Source organism: Eriocheir sinensis, chromosome 45, assembly GCF_024679095.1.
Source record: "Eriocheir sinensis breed Jianghai 21 chromosome 45, ASM2467909v1, whole genome shotgun sequence".
NCBI classification, from domain to species: Eukaryota; Metazoa; Arthropoda; class Malacostraca; order Decapoda; family Varunidae; genus Eriocheir; species Eriocheir sinensis.
The window spans coordinates 6,731,665-6,745,566 of NC_066553.1; the positions used below are offsets into that span (position 1 = coordinate 6,731,665).

At 44.4% G+C, this 13,902-nt stretch overlaps 1 long non-coding RNA gene across 1 annotated transcript in view; it reads right to left on the reverse strand.

Annotated features, from left to right (window-relative positions):
• Positions 1-1,953, reverse strand: part of LOC126980682 (uncharacterized) — a 51,232-nt gene extending 49,279 nt beyond the window's left edge. The window contains exon 1 of the long non-coding RNA XR_007733462.1: positions 1,860-1,953. This is a non-coding gene — a long non-coding RNA (uncharacterized LOC126980682). The remainder of the gene's footprint in view (positions 1-1,859) is intronic.
• Between the last annotated feature and the right edge of the window lie 11,949 nt (positions 1,954-13,902).

Here is a 13,902-nt window from a genome sequence, read left to right on the forward strand (position 1 = left end):
GGTTGAGAAAGAGGAGGAGGAGGAGGAGAAGGTTGAGAAAGAGGAGGAGGAGAAGGTTGAGAAAGAGGAGGAGGAGGAGGAGGAGGAGGAGGTTGAGAAGGTTGAGAAAGAGGAGGAGGAGGAGGAAGAGGAGGAGGAGGAGGAGGTTGAGAAGGTTGAGAAAGAGGAGGAGGAGAAGGTTGAGAAAGAGGAGGAGGAGAAGGTTGAGAAAGAGGAGGAGGAGGAGGAGAAGGTTGAGAAAGAGGAAGAGGAGGAGGAGGTTGAGAAAGAGGAGGAGGAGGAGGTTAAAAAAGAGGAGGAGGAGGAGGTTAAGAAAGAGGAGGAGGAGGAGGTTAAGAAAGAGGAGGAGAAGGAGGAAGAGGAGGAGGAGGAGGAAGAGGAGGAGGAAAAGGAAGAGGAGGAGGAGGAGGAAGAGGAAGAGGAGGAGGAGGTTGAGAAAGAGAAGGCGGAGGAAGAGGAAGAAGAGGAGAAAGGGAAACAAAGGGGAAATGCAGGAATAGCAGGAAGGGAAGGAGCAAGGGAAAGGTCAGGAAGGAAGCAAGGAGGTGAGGGAGATAGTGTACCAGCGTAATCCCCGTGTTCTCTAAGACTGTACTTGCGAACATTTGCATAATTAACTATTTTGCATACGATCATGGCAGACGAATACCTATCCACTCCCCAGCCCAGCTCAGCCCTGCCGTGCCTTGCTGTGCCGTGTACCCTGCCTGTATTACATCTATCTGCGCACACATACAGTCTAAAGAATTTTCCCTGTACACACACACACACACACACACACACACACACACACACACACACAGACACACCAACGTTGCCAGATTGTTGTACTCTGCCTCTAATGTTTGCCGATTTCCGACCCCAAAACTGCTTTCATCACCCAAATAACTAAGTTCATATATGGTTATCGTTTAAATGGTTCATTATTGGTGCTTCTTGGCAAGTCATTGGCCAGAAACCGGTAAATACGCGGCTCTGAGTACGATAATCTGGCAACGGTGACTCACACACATACACACACACAGACATCACACAAGCACACACACACACACACACACACACACACACACACACACACACACACACATCCATGCACACACGCGCACCCACAGTCTCACACTTACCACTCGCCCCACTCACACACACTACTGACAACACCCAACATAGTCCAGTCACCACACACGTCATTTGTCATCACTGTTCACACACGAATTATTTAGTTAAATACACGTAGAGGAAGAAGAATGAAGAGGCTCACTATGCCCATCGAACTCCTGGATTCGTTGTTGATTATTATGCTCAAATTTCTGCTTGCATCATAAAACTCTCACCCTACCTCACACTGGATTACGTTTTACGACGCACATTCTCCCCAAAGTTATGATTTTTAAGAATAAATTGGCAGCCAGTCTCGAGTGGCCGCAGAGCGAGAGCAGCCGCAACATTCATCGAAGTACTGTATTGTGGCGAGGCCGTCAGCTAGATGGGAGAGAGTATAGGAAAAATAAATAAATAAATAAATAAAATAGACCAATGCAACTTAGGGGACAAGTGTAGCGAAGCCTCCCTTTGGGAATCTATCATTAATCGTCTGAGGGCAGTTGAATATTGAATTTTGTAACCTCCTTACGCGGGGCTTCCTTTCACTGACCCCTCACTTATCTTTTCACGGTTCTAGACTCAATGGGCGCTCCTCCTCAATTCCAGCCAGCAGTGCACTGAGAGCGGTCGCTATTGCCGCTTCGTAAGTAACCGTTCATGCTTGCATATACTCATTATAAAATAATCTGAAATTAAATTCGTATCATAATCGTCTCAATTTTCACTACACATAAATGTTTATAATGTTGCAGACATACCATTAAGGAAATGGAAGCAGGAACAGCAATATCGATGCAAGTAGGTATCCAAGAAATTCGCGTGCCTTCCGTCTCTCACCATTTCAAGACAACTGATGGGGGCAGCAGCAATGGCGAAGCGCCGCCTCGACTGTAACGTCATAATGGAACACTTGCTTCGAGACCCCGACCTTCAGATCGAGACGCGATGGTCGATCTCTGTGGTTCCCAAATATCTAGCAAATCAACTTCAATCAATCTTTACTACATTTCAGAATACACACACACACACACACACACACACACGCAGATCATTAAGAAGGGAATCAAGTGAAGGCTACTACAAAGCTTCGTCAAAATTGCTATAAATAGTTTCGGTGTGATGTACGGGCTTGCTTTCGGCCAGAGGCTACCAGTACAACCAGTACCTGGAGGAATGGTTGTTAAATGCAGGCACATATCATGCTCTGCATCCAACTTGTTTCTAATAATTTAATTATCTGCAGTGAAAGCAGTGCGTGAGACACTGGTTTCACACCCACGCTTTGTTGCATCGCAGGTTTCATCGCTCATCTCGTTGCATCAGGACACTCCTGCAGGAACTTTCACGAAAAGGTAAGTAGCGAATCTTCCCTTCGGATTTATCTAGCTTCTGTGCACTTATATTTCCTCCATTAGACGTAATGAATGATGCAGGCTATTCCATACTAAATAAAGTGGGCCCAAAATAAGAACAAAACAGATGCATATCAACAATTTCTAAGTTTGGAGGAAGACCGGTCTAAAACTACAAGTAACAAAAACTCTTATTTAAAAATTAAACTATAACAACTGATCACTTTATTCACATATTTACAGTAAGAGTGTGTTATGATATTTCTTACTATTTTATCTTGCGTTTGGCCGCTATCCATTGCTGTAAATAATTGTGGAAAAAATAATGAAATGATAAAGACAAAAATGTTGCCCTTGCGGCCCTTTTGAAAGTTGAAGGCAACGACAGAAGTTGCTCGCCTGGGATTTAGGCAACAGATTTTACGTTGTCCTGATGCAGCTTTTAACTGAAATTAAGGAAGTGTGTTTGGGAAACAAGGCTGAAACTTTTGATGACAAACGAGTTATTTAATCCTTGCCTCGACTTAAATAAAAATGAAAAATGAAAGTGTTTAACTTTTTAAGTGAATAATGCATGAGGAGAGACAAGAGAATGTTGCCGAGAACAATACCTACCTGTATATCTATCTATCTATTTATCTATTAATCCATTTATCTATCTATCTATATACATTTAACAAAGACAACGACAAAGACGGAGCCAGTGGTGCAAACTACAACACAAACAACAATAACAACAGAGTAAACTCTCTCTCTCTCTCTCTCTCTCTCTCTCTCTCTCGTAGCATCGCCCCGATCAATCGTATCTATCGACGAAATAGGCAATATGGTCAGATCCCTAATTTTGCTATGTTGTATTATTTTTTTCTCTTCCGATACAACGACGACAAGTGAACACATCGATGACTGTTGATATATCCGAGGTGATAACTGTAACACGTTTGACAATGATGCCTCGTCCAGCGGAGAGGTGATAACACCGACGCCGATGGTAACTATGATGATGCCAAGGGTGACGACATGAGAGGTAACATCAGCCACGGCGAAAATAGCGAGCAAGGAGGACAGTGAGGTCATTATATGCGACGTCGATAATATACATAATGGCGGCAATATCAGGAAGAATAATGAGAGGAGAGAAGAAAACAGCGAAAACAGCGAGCAAGGAGAACAGTGAGGTCATTATATGCGACGCCGATAATAAACATAATAGGGACAAGAACAGGAAGAATAATGAGAGGAGAGAAGAAAACGTTAAAAGTGCCATTATAGAACATCACATCGACGTCAGGGAAACGAGGGTGACCGCGTGACGCCATAAACGACTCGATGCTAACAACAACCGAGACGTCAAAGGAGGCAAAGAAAATTATTAAAAAAAATGAAGAAAAGAATGCTCAGAAAAAACTCACCTCTCAAAGAAACGTATTAAAGAAAGAGTAAAAAAAAACACGACAAAACGACAACACGCACAAACAGGCAGACAGACAGACATTAAAGAATCGAGAGAAAATGCGAGGAAAAAGCAGTAAAAAAATAAGCGTGCAGAGGAAGGAAACACGATTAACCCGTGAGCAAAAAAACATAGACGAGGATAAATGGAAGATGAAACGCTCTCTCTCTCTCTCTCTCTCTCTCTCTCAGCCTTGACCAATATACAGGCGTCAACACGAACACACTTTACCTGATACTCACACACACACACACACACACACACACACACACACACACACACGCCATCACTTCCTCTGTCCATATTCCTAAAAAAAAAAGAGAATGAAACTGACAAATGCTTCGTCCCACTAAAAAATTCCAGTGACACACACACACACACACACACACACACACACACAGAGAGAGAGAGAGAGAGAGAATCATTAAGGAAAGATGAAGGACGTGCCGGTATATATGTAGGTAGTTTCGCAGTAATATTATTGTCGTGTAACGTGTGTGTAATGATTCTAAGTGCTCCTGTGTGTGTGTGTGTATGTGTGTGTGTGTGTGTGTGTGTGTGTGTGTGTGTGTCACCAAATGACTATAATCTCCTTGGTTGCCACAGAGGGCCATTGGGTCGTATTATAAGACATTTCGAAGCCCAAGAACACAGATTTGACAAAGGTTTCGTAGGTGTTGTGGGCATTTCCAGGAGTAGTTGTATGACCCTGGTGGTAGTGTGACCCTTCCTCTGCGCCGTGAACCTGAAGAAACACTCATTAGAACCTGATTGACCCCCTCTTTGACCTTTAGATATAGATGATGTCAGAAGCGAAACCGTCTTATGATACCGACCAAAATGTTTCTTCTTGACTGGAGGTAGTGGTGATCAGCAACGGTCGTGGTGGGAGTGCTGGGGGTGGTGAAACACGGTACCGTTTAACAACAGCAATAACAACAATAATAAAAACAACAACAACGACAAAAACAAAACAAAATGATCATTCGGAGACTACAGACCTCTGCAATGGACAATTATTGCGCTGGGCCCACTCCCGATTAGAAAATTGTCCCGGGAGTCGGATCCAGTCATAATTATACTGACAGATTCCTTGGGCCGTGGCAGTCTACATCTTTCCGCTAGATTTCATGAAAACTATTTTTTTTCCCTCGCGTTCGAAATCAGTTTATTTTTTGTTATTTTATCGTGAAGGGACACCGGACCTTAGCAAACACTTGTGGTACAATTGGCAGGACTTATGGTCTGGGCTGGCCAATCTTCCAGTTTCTCCAGCTATACCCTAACAGCACCTACAACCTCACCTCCAAGCTGGAAGTAAAAACAACAAAAACACATATAACAAAAATAACAGAAAACAAATGATTGGTGATGGCTTTTATTTATGGCCTTGACAGGGGAAAAGTTTTTATGAATGCTTCAGCAAGACAGAGTGCCTTTCACACACACACACACACACACACACACACACACACACACACACACACACAGATAAAAAAAAGTCGATACATTTATTATAAAGAAAGATACATGTAGTACATCATTTAACAAAACAAAGACACGTTTCTAATGAACGAGGTTTATAAAATACCATTATCCTATTATTTTGAGATGGAGGAGGAGAAAGAGGAATAGGAGGGGGAGGAGGAGGAGGGTGTGTGAGTGTATTTATCTTTTCCGATACATGTATTTTTGTTATTTTTTTCTACAATCCCTTCAATCTTTCTTGTAAATGGTAGGTCGGGGCGGTGGCGGAGCATGGGTTAGGTGGACGGGGCTCGGTTATGGGAGCGGGGCGCGAAGGTGCAGGAAAGGAATTAATGGGAGAATGAGAGATGGACCGGGGAAGAGAGGGAGGGAGGAGGGACGGCGGTGCAGGCTTGGGCATGGGACCAGTGGGTAGGATACACTGGGGGAGAGGCAGGGAGGGCAAGGGAAGGAAGGGATATTTACTGCACCATTAGCGAGGGAGACTGGTAAAAAGTGCTGTGAATGATACAAAAACGAGCCGCGTTAGAGAAGCTGTCTTAACGAAAAGTAATGGTGTGCTGGACTCCTAACTCGCGGGCCGGAATGGCGGGGAGGAAAAAAATAATATAAAGTTATCTCGACTGATGTCCTTCCTCTTAGTGTCAGGACCCGCGGAGAAGGGTTTTGGGGGTGAGAAAAGAGGCTGTGTGCTGGTAGTGTGGGTCATCATCACCATCATCATCATATTATTTTGTCTGTCTGTCTGTCTGTCTGTCTGTCTGTCTGTCTGTCTGTCTCTCTCTCTCTCTCTCTCTAACGCAGCACCTCCCCGATCAATCTTATGTCTCGACGAAATTATAAATCCCACCGCGAGGCAACACTTGTAATGCTGTGTTTACCTCCTTGTGTCTCCCGCATCCAGCCGTGACTCCCGCTCCTCGTGTCCGGGTGCACTAAGTCGCAGCACTCATTGTTTGCACACACACTGCATGCAAGGGTGCGCCGCGAGAAGGAATCAGGCTGGCAGGGACCTGGGTTATTCATGACATTGATGATGCACCACTCACAAAAAAGCAAACATACAACACACTTTCCCCTCACGCTCAATTTTTCTCTCTCTCTCTCTCTCTCTCTCTCTCTCTCTCTCTCTCTCTCTCTCTCTCTCTCTCTCTCTCTCTCTCTCTCTCTCTCTCTCTCTCTCTCTCTCTCTCTCTCTCTCTCTCCTTCTTCCTCAAACATACGTAGACTTGCACAAATACACACTGAACGCTCTTCTTCCCCGTAGGCAGGCCAGGCAGGGTCACTGCTCGCGTATCAGTGGTCGGGGCCAAACAGTGTCGTTTAGGTGGTGTGCAAAAGGATGAGTAAATTCATTCCATTCGTTTTCCCATTTATTCCGCCTAACGATCCTATTTTTCCATGCCAGTGAGCCATCAACAGCCTCACCTCACTCAACGACATGCCACTCTCCTTTCCCCTGGACCGTCGCTGCTTCCCAGCCTTACCTGCTAACTTGGCGCGTACATTATCTCCCCTAATACTGCCTCTTCCAGCTTGCCAAATCTTACCCTACCACGCAAGCACATTGTTTATCTACTCGTTGTATGCATGTTTTTTTGTGTCCGACATCTCAGAATCTCCTCATAATAATGTCCATATAACTAACAACAACAAAAACAAAAACAACAACACGTACAACAATAACGACGACGTCGACAAAAATATGATGAGCCAAGGTCTCCTACAACCTAACCTCCTACACTTAATTGTTTTGTGTGTTTTCATAGACATCCAAAACCATAAGGCGGATGAAGAGGAAGCCGGAGAGCATCCTGAAGAAGAGGGAGTAAAACAACTTCAATATAAAGGTGACAACTCACAGCCCTCTGGTCAAGGCCGCCAGTAACTTAGTCCTCTCACGCACACAATGTATCATCCCTTTAACAACTACTATTTAAGGGAACTTCCTAGATGTGCGCATCCGTAGAGCGGGAACCAGACTGCGGCAGCTGGCGGGCGTGTTCCCCCTCGCCGATGGTTGACTCATTCCCTCATCGAGACCACAATGGGCAAAGTTCAGGCCGTTACACAAAGTTCCGTGGAAGGTGGAAGGCGTGCTCGAGGCAAGCATGTTTGCGGGAGCTTCTGTGTGTGTGTGTGTGTGTTCAGGGCAGGTGGGGAGTGGGGTGCGAAGTCTTCTCAATCACACACACACACACACACACACACACACACACACACACACACACGCGCGCGCGCATCATTCACTATCGATCTATCTATATGTCTATCTATCTATTTATCAATATTTCTATCTGTATGAATGTACTAACAGGCTGGAGACGACCAACAGGCCCCATCACGATAGCTTACTGGCGCTGTAGGCTAGGCGTTAAAAAAAAAAGAAAAGAGGACATTCATGATAGAGCCCGAGGCTGGAAAAGGGAGGGTATCAAAGACATTTCGAACCATTGCTGTAAAACCACATGAGCTCGTGGCTTTGATAAATTGAAAAGACGAAGGGGAGGGCGGAAGAGAGAGAGAGAGAGAGAGAGAGAGAGAGAGAGAGAGAGAGAGTAATTCATAAATATAATTCGTCAGTATTCTGAAACAAACAGACAGACGCACAGAAAGCGACAAGCTGATGCATTCAAAAACACTCGCCAGTCGAACATTTTGCCAAACCGAAAAAAAAAAAAACCGTGACGATATTTATGCGAGTTAGGACAAGCGAAATATACAAACTCAGGAAGCAAAAAGATTTCAACGCTGCATGCATCCCAGGCGAGTAAACAAGGCTGTCAAACGAACTTGCGAGACAGAAAGAAAACAAGAGTGGAGAGTAAATAAGAAGCGGTCGCCTCCTCCAACGTGTGCACAACAACGGGGAATCACTGGGGAGGGAGAGCTGGCAGCAGCTGCCTGCCCTATAAAGAAACATTTGCATCCTATTTCAAGTTGTGGGTAACTTAGTTTTTGTTTCTTCGTCTCTCTCTCTCTCTCTCTCTCTCTCTCTCTCTCTCTCTCTCTCTCTCTCTCCAGATAATTATATATGAACATGAGTGTGTGTTTGCTTGTGTGTGTGCGACTCAATTCACTCATGGTCTGGTTACGTGCTTGACTCCCTCTCGGAGTGCTTTTGATCTCGCCAGATGATCTGTGACTACAGTTTGGACTTCACATACCACCCCTCCTCATCCATATCACTTCCCTTAAGGTGGGAGGACAACCGCTTCCTGTCAACGGAGAAAAAAAAATCGGCCGCGCGTGTGTGTGTGTGTGTGTGTGTGTGTGTGTGTGTGTGTGTGTTTACAACAAAGGAGACAGCTCAAGGGCACGAAAAAAGGAAACAATAATAATAAAAAAGCCCGCTACTCGATACATGCCACCAGAAAACACTTGTCTGTGTGTGTGTGTGTGTGTGTGTGTGTGTGTGTGTGTGTGTGTGTGTGTGTGTGTGTGTGTGTGTGTGTGTGTGTGTGTGTGTGTGTGTGTGTGTGTGTGTGTGCCATCGTTGGGGAGTACATTTTGCAAGAGGATTACCTTCGCATGGCCACTGGTTACCACCGCAGACTCCCTGGAGCGAGCCTTCACAACCATTACCTCGGCTGGTTCACATGTTGCAGCAAACGCATCGTTGACATAACCTTGGCAGCCTCCATTCAACATTGTATGCAGATGCACATCGATGCGCAGAATAGAATTCCTGAAATTGTTGCACGTCCATACTCAATAGCGGGTTTGATTTCCATGAACATGTAAGGTCATGATGACTCTGTGCCACGGAACAACCAGCTCCACCAGGCACGACCAGTCGAGCACGCCATCTGTTCACAATAATAATTAAAGTAATATCTGGATTTTTGTCTAAATAGCGCAATCCCTATTCAACCCCAAAATGTGACAACGATGCTGGGTCTTGTATCTGATGACGAATTGGTGGGATGCGCCTTTACTGTTCGGTTGAATTATGTACAGTATCTCATTTTACATCCAGGAGTGGCTTGCAGTTAGAAGCAGTATTTTCCTGTGTTCACCGAATGGTATTAAACTATCACACTTTTTGCAATTATCACTTCCACGGTTAATATTCATTGAAATGTAGATTAAAGTTTATCAATTGCCTTTACCAAATATGAAACAATTACATTTATCTAGATCAACAAATATGTACGTTTCATTCAAAAGGTTGCGTGGCATGACCGACAAACCAAACAACAGGGTCAACGCATTAGTGGTACACGAAGCCTGAAATAATAACGTAGGCGCAAATATTTGGGCTTAATAATCAGTGATATCTCTCTCTTGGCGGTGCACCACTGACACTTTGATGTCTTCATGTAGCGGAACACAAAGCTGAAAGTCAAAACGTGAAAGATGCCATTTGTGTCCTTGTGTTCCTGTGTTTCCTAAATTTTCTGTGCCGTTTCCAAAATAAATCATTGTATATTGTCCGCCCTAAATAATACCTAAAATCAGTACTCTTGTATCATTTGTCCGAAAAACTCACGTTTGATGGTTGTTTTCCACTTATCTGCAAGTATTCTAGAGTTGAGTGGTTCCTTACAACAGTGTACAGCAAAATAGACTCCCTGCTGTGTGAGTCTGGCGTGAAGCACCCGCACCTCAGCGTCTCCAATCAGGCGCAAAACTTTGTAAACTGCTTGGTGTGTGTGTGAGTGTGTGTGTGTGTGTGTGTGTGTGTGTGAGAGAGAGAGAGGAATAATTCAATTAAAAAAAAAAATCTATATATGTTCCCTGTATATGCGTGGGGCGGGTACTAGAGGAAGATAAGGAAAATCTACAGTGAAGAAAATGGAGACAGGAGGAAAAGGAGAGATATAAACGACTGGGACAACGGCTCAGGGGGAAGAAAAGGATGAAGAGGAAGAGGATGAAAAGAGATAAAAGGAGGGGGGGAAGAGTAGGAGGAGGAGGAGGGGGTGGAGGCTTGGGGGAGCGTCACACCATCGCGCACTAACTCACGCCCGACGAGGCTGGCAAACCAACGACCCAGTAAGTCTGCCGCCCGAATAGTCGCTGGGTTACGGTGCTCAAGGGCCGCCTCCATCACGCCCTCTCTCTCTCACTCACGACAACGCTCCTTAATTCACTCCATGCTACCACTTTCTCTCAACCATCCCCTCTCCTTCATCTCCTTGTTTCTCCGTTCTCTCCTCTCCCTCCTTGCTCTTTGTCTGTTTGTTTTAGTTTTATGATCATCCCTTCAGTAACCCACTTATACTTTATTTTTTTACATTTTCCATAATATCTATCCTTAAAATCTATCTAGCAGCCATCCCCTCAGCTTCATCTCCTTGTTTCTCCGTTCTCTCCTCTGAGTCCTCTCCCTCCTTGCTCTTTGTCTGCTTCCTTTAAGTTTATGATCATCCCTTCAGTAACCCACTTATACTTTCCGTTATTTACCGTCTCGTTTATTCTTACATTTTCCTTAATATCTATCCTTAAAATCTATCTAGCAGCCATCCCCTCTCCTTCATCTCCTTCTTTGCCTCTCTCACGTCTATGATCATCCCTTCACTAACCCACTTATGTCTTCCTTTATTTACTATCTCTCATTATCCCACATTTTCCTTAGCATCGGCATGACCTCCCTCACATTCTCAGTCCTTCACTCTATTACACTCAGCTTTCTTGTCTTTTTCATCTCCTTCCCTTTTTCTTCCTCTCCCATCTTTACTCCTTTACGACATCTTTTCCCTACACTTACCCTATCGCATTTGTTTTCTCCACTTCTACTTCTGTAACCCTGTCGCACCTCTTCGTCCTTCCTCCCTCCGTCCCTCACTCCTCCATGCCTCTACTACCTCCACTTTTTTAGCCCATTAGACCATTACACCCTCTCTCCTTTACGCCCTCACTCCCTCATACCCATATGTTTCCTTTCCTTTCACGCCCTTCCTTCCCCTTTCCTTCCACGCCCTCTCTCTCCTCTTTCTCTTCTCTCTCTCTCCTCTCTCTCTCTCTCTCTCTCTCTCTCTCTCTCTCTCTCCATTCTCTCCGTTCCTTTCACCCGTCACTCCTCTCTCTCTCTCTCTCACAATCTCTCTCTCTCTTTCTCTCTCTCTGTCTCATCTTTCTCTCTCTCTCTCTCTCTCTCTCTCTCTCTCTCTCTCTCTCTCTCTCTCTCTCTCTCTCTCTCTCTCTCTCTCTCTCTCTCTCTCTCTCTCTCTCTCTCTCTCTCTCTCTCTCTCTCTCTCTCTCTCTCTCCTTCTTTCTTTCCTTCTTATTGATGGCCCCTGCTACGGCCTTATTTTATGGAGACAAGTTGTGTTACGAAAAGAGGAATAGAGAAGAGGAATTACATATAGAGAGATTTTTATGAATTATACCTCTCGTGACTTATACCTCTCTCTCTCTCTCTCTCTCATCTAAACGGCTTATATTGTATTCTTTCCTCACTATTTACCAAGGTTCTCTCCATTGTTTTTATAATGTTCAGCATTTGCTCGCCACCGGTTCCTAAATAATTTTACGTTCATGCAAATGTCAGGCAAAACTTTTTCCCATCCTGTGATATTTTTCTCCTTTTCTGTTTCACATTTTCTGCGATTATCGTAATGCCTTTTTCTTTTTTTCTTTTTTTCAGGAAGAATTAATTTTTCGTCGGCTCAACCTATAATATAAGCAACATTCGCATTCCACTTTGACCTTTCCTTAGTTAACTTATCAAAAAGGTGGATTTTTTTTTTTTTACCTTGTGTTAGATAATGCACATGTATAATTATTTTTTACGGAAATACTCTCTCTCTCTCTCTCTCTCTCTCTCTCTCTCTCTCTCTCTCTCTCTCTCTCTCTCTCTCTCTCTCTCTCTCTCTCTCTCTCTCTCTCTCTCTCTCTCTCTCTCTCTCTCTCTCTCTCTCTCTCTCTCTCTCTCTCTCTCTCTTTGTTCCTCTATTTATCTATCTACAAAAACATTCATTCATCTATTCATCTATTTACCCGAAGTTGAGAGACATCACTATTTGTTTTTCTAAGTAGACCCTTAAGATATTAATAAATAGTTCCATCCCAGCTTTGGTCTGTCTGTCACTGCATCTGCGCGTCTGTCAGCGGCAACAAAATTTCCAGTAATGTTTTCTGGCCAAGATGAGAAACAAACAAAGCATGGCACACACACACACACACACACACACACACACACACACACACACACACACACACACACACACACACACACACACACGCAAACAAGCAAAAAACACAACACAGACGTACCCACCATTTACTAGAGGAGCAAGTCGAGGGAGATAATATACAAAACAAATGACAATGATAATGATGCCACCTCGATATCACCACGTGTCACGGAGTCGCATGGTAAATAAATTATGGACGAATGTTGTGCGGCCTTGTGTTGAGTGTCGTGCCGAGGAGCTATCCATCATGGCCTAGGGTTGTGGCGCCTTCCGCTGTGTGTATCACGTGTCACGGAGGTGTGTGCTGTGGCCTCGTATTGTGTTTCCTGGTCGTTCTGTGTTGAAATGTGTTGGTAGTCGAGTGTTACGGGGGTGTTAAGTGTGGTTTAGTGTTTTCCTGCTTTGTGTTGTGTGTCAAGTGTAACGGTCTTGTGTGGTGTCTCTAGTGTTGTGTCGCCTAATACTGTCTGTCAAGTGTAACGGTCATGTGTGGTGTGGTCTTGTCTTGCGTTGCCTCGTGTTGTGCATCAGAAGCCAAGGATCTGCATGGTTGCCTTGTGTTGTGCTGTTTTGTGTTGTTTTTGCCGTACCACGAATCTGCCTTGAGTTGTGTTTCCTTTTGTTTTGTTTGTCATATGTGAAGGACCTCCATAGTGGGATGTGTGTTGTACTACCTGGTGTTGTGAGTGTGTTGTGGTGTGGTGGAGTGTTGTGCCTCCCTGTGCTGTGCCATTTCGTGTTGTCTGTTTCAGGTGCCGCGAGTTGTGTTGGCTTTTTTGTGTGTGTGAAGCGTTTTGGAGCTATATACAGTATGTGTCGCCTTCTATTATTGCCAAGTGTTAAGGAGTTGTCTGGTGTGGTCGCGTGTTATATCTTCTTGTGCTGTCTCAAGGAAATGCGTGGTGTGGCCGAGTGGTGTGTTGCGAAGTATTGTGCGTGTCAAAGATTTAGGAGTTTGGTGGCGTGGTGTGGCCGCGTGGAGTGTTGGAAAGTATTGTGCTTGTCAAAGATTTATTAGCTCGGTGGAGTGGTGCGCCCACGTGGAGTGTTGCGAAGTATTGTGCGCGTCAAAGATATAGGAGCTCGGTGGCGTGGCTGTGTATTGTGTTGTGGCAGAGTGAAGAATGTAGGCAATATGAAAGGGATTGTGAGTATATATTTTTTTTATAATGAACTTGAGGTACGGTTGTGGAGGTGGTGGTGGTATAGGGAGGGCCTTGTGCTAAATTGCCGGCCCTGTTTAATGGATCGAAGTAGAAAATGTGAAATATAAACCATGACAAAAATATAACGATTATTTCCATGATTTCGGAACCTTGACTTTAGATTTCGATAATATAAACGTCGAATGTTTAACATTTGCACG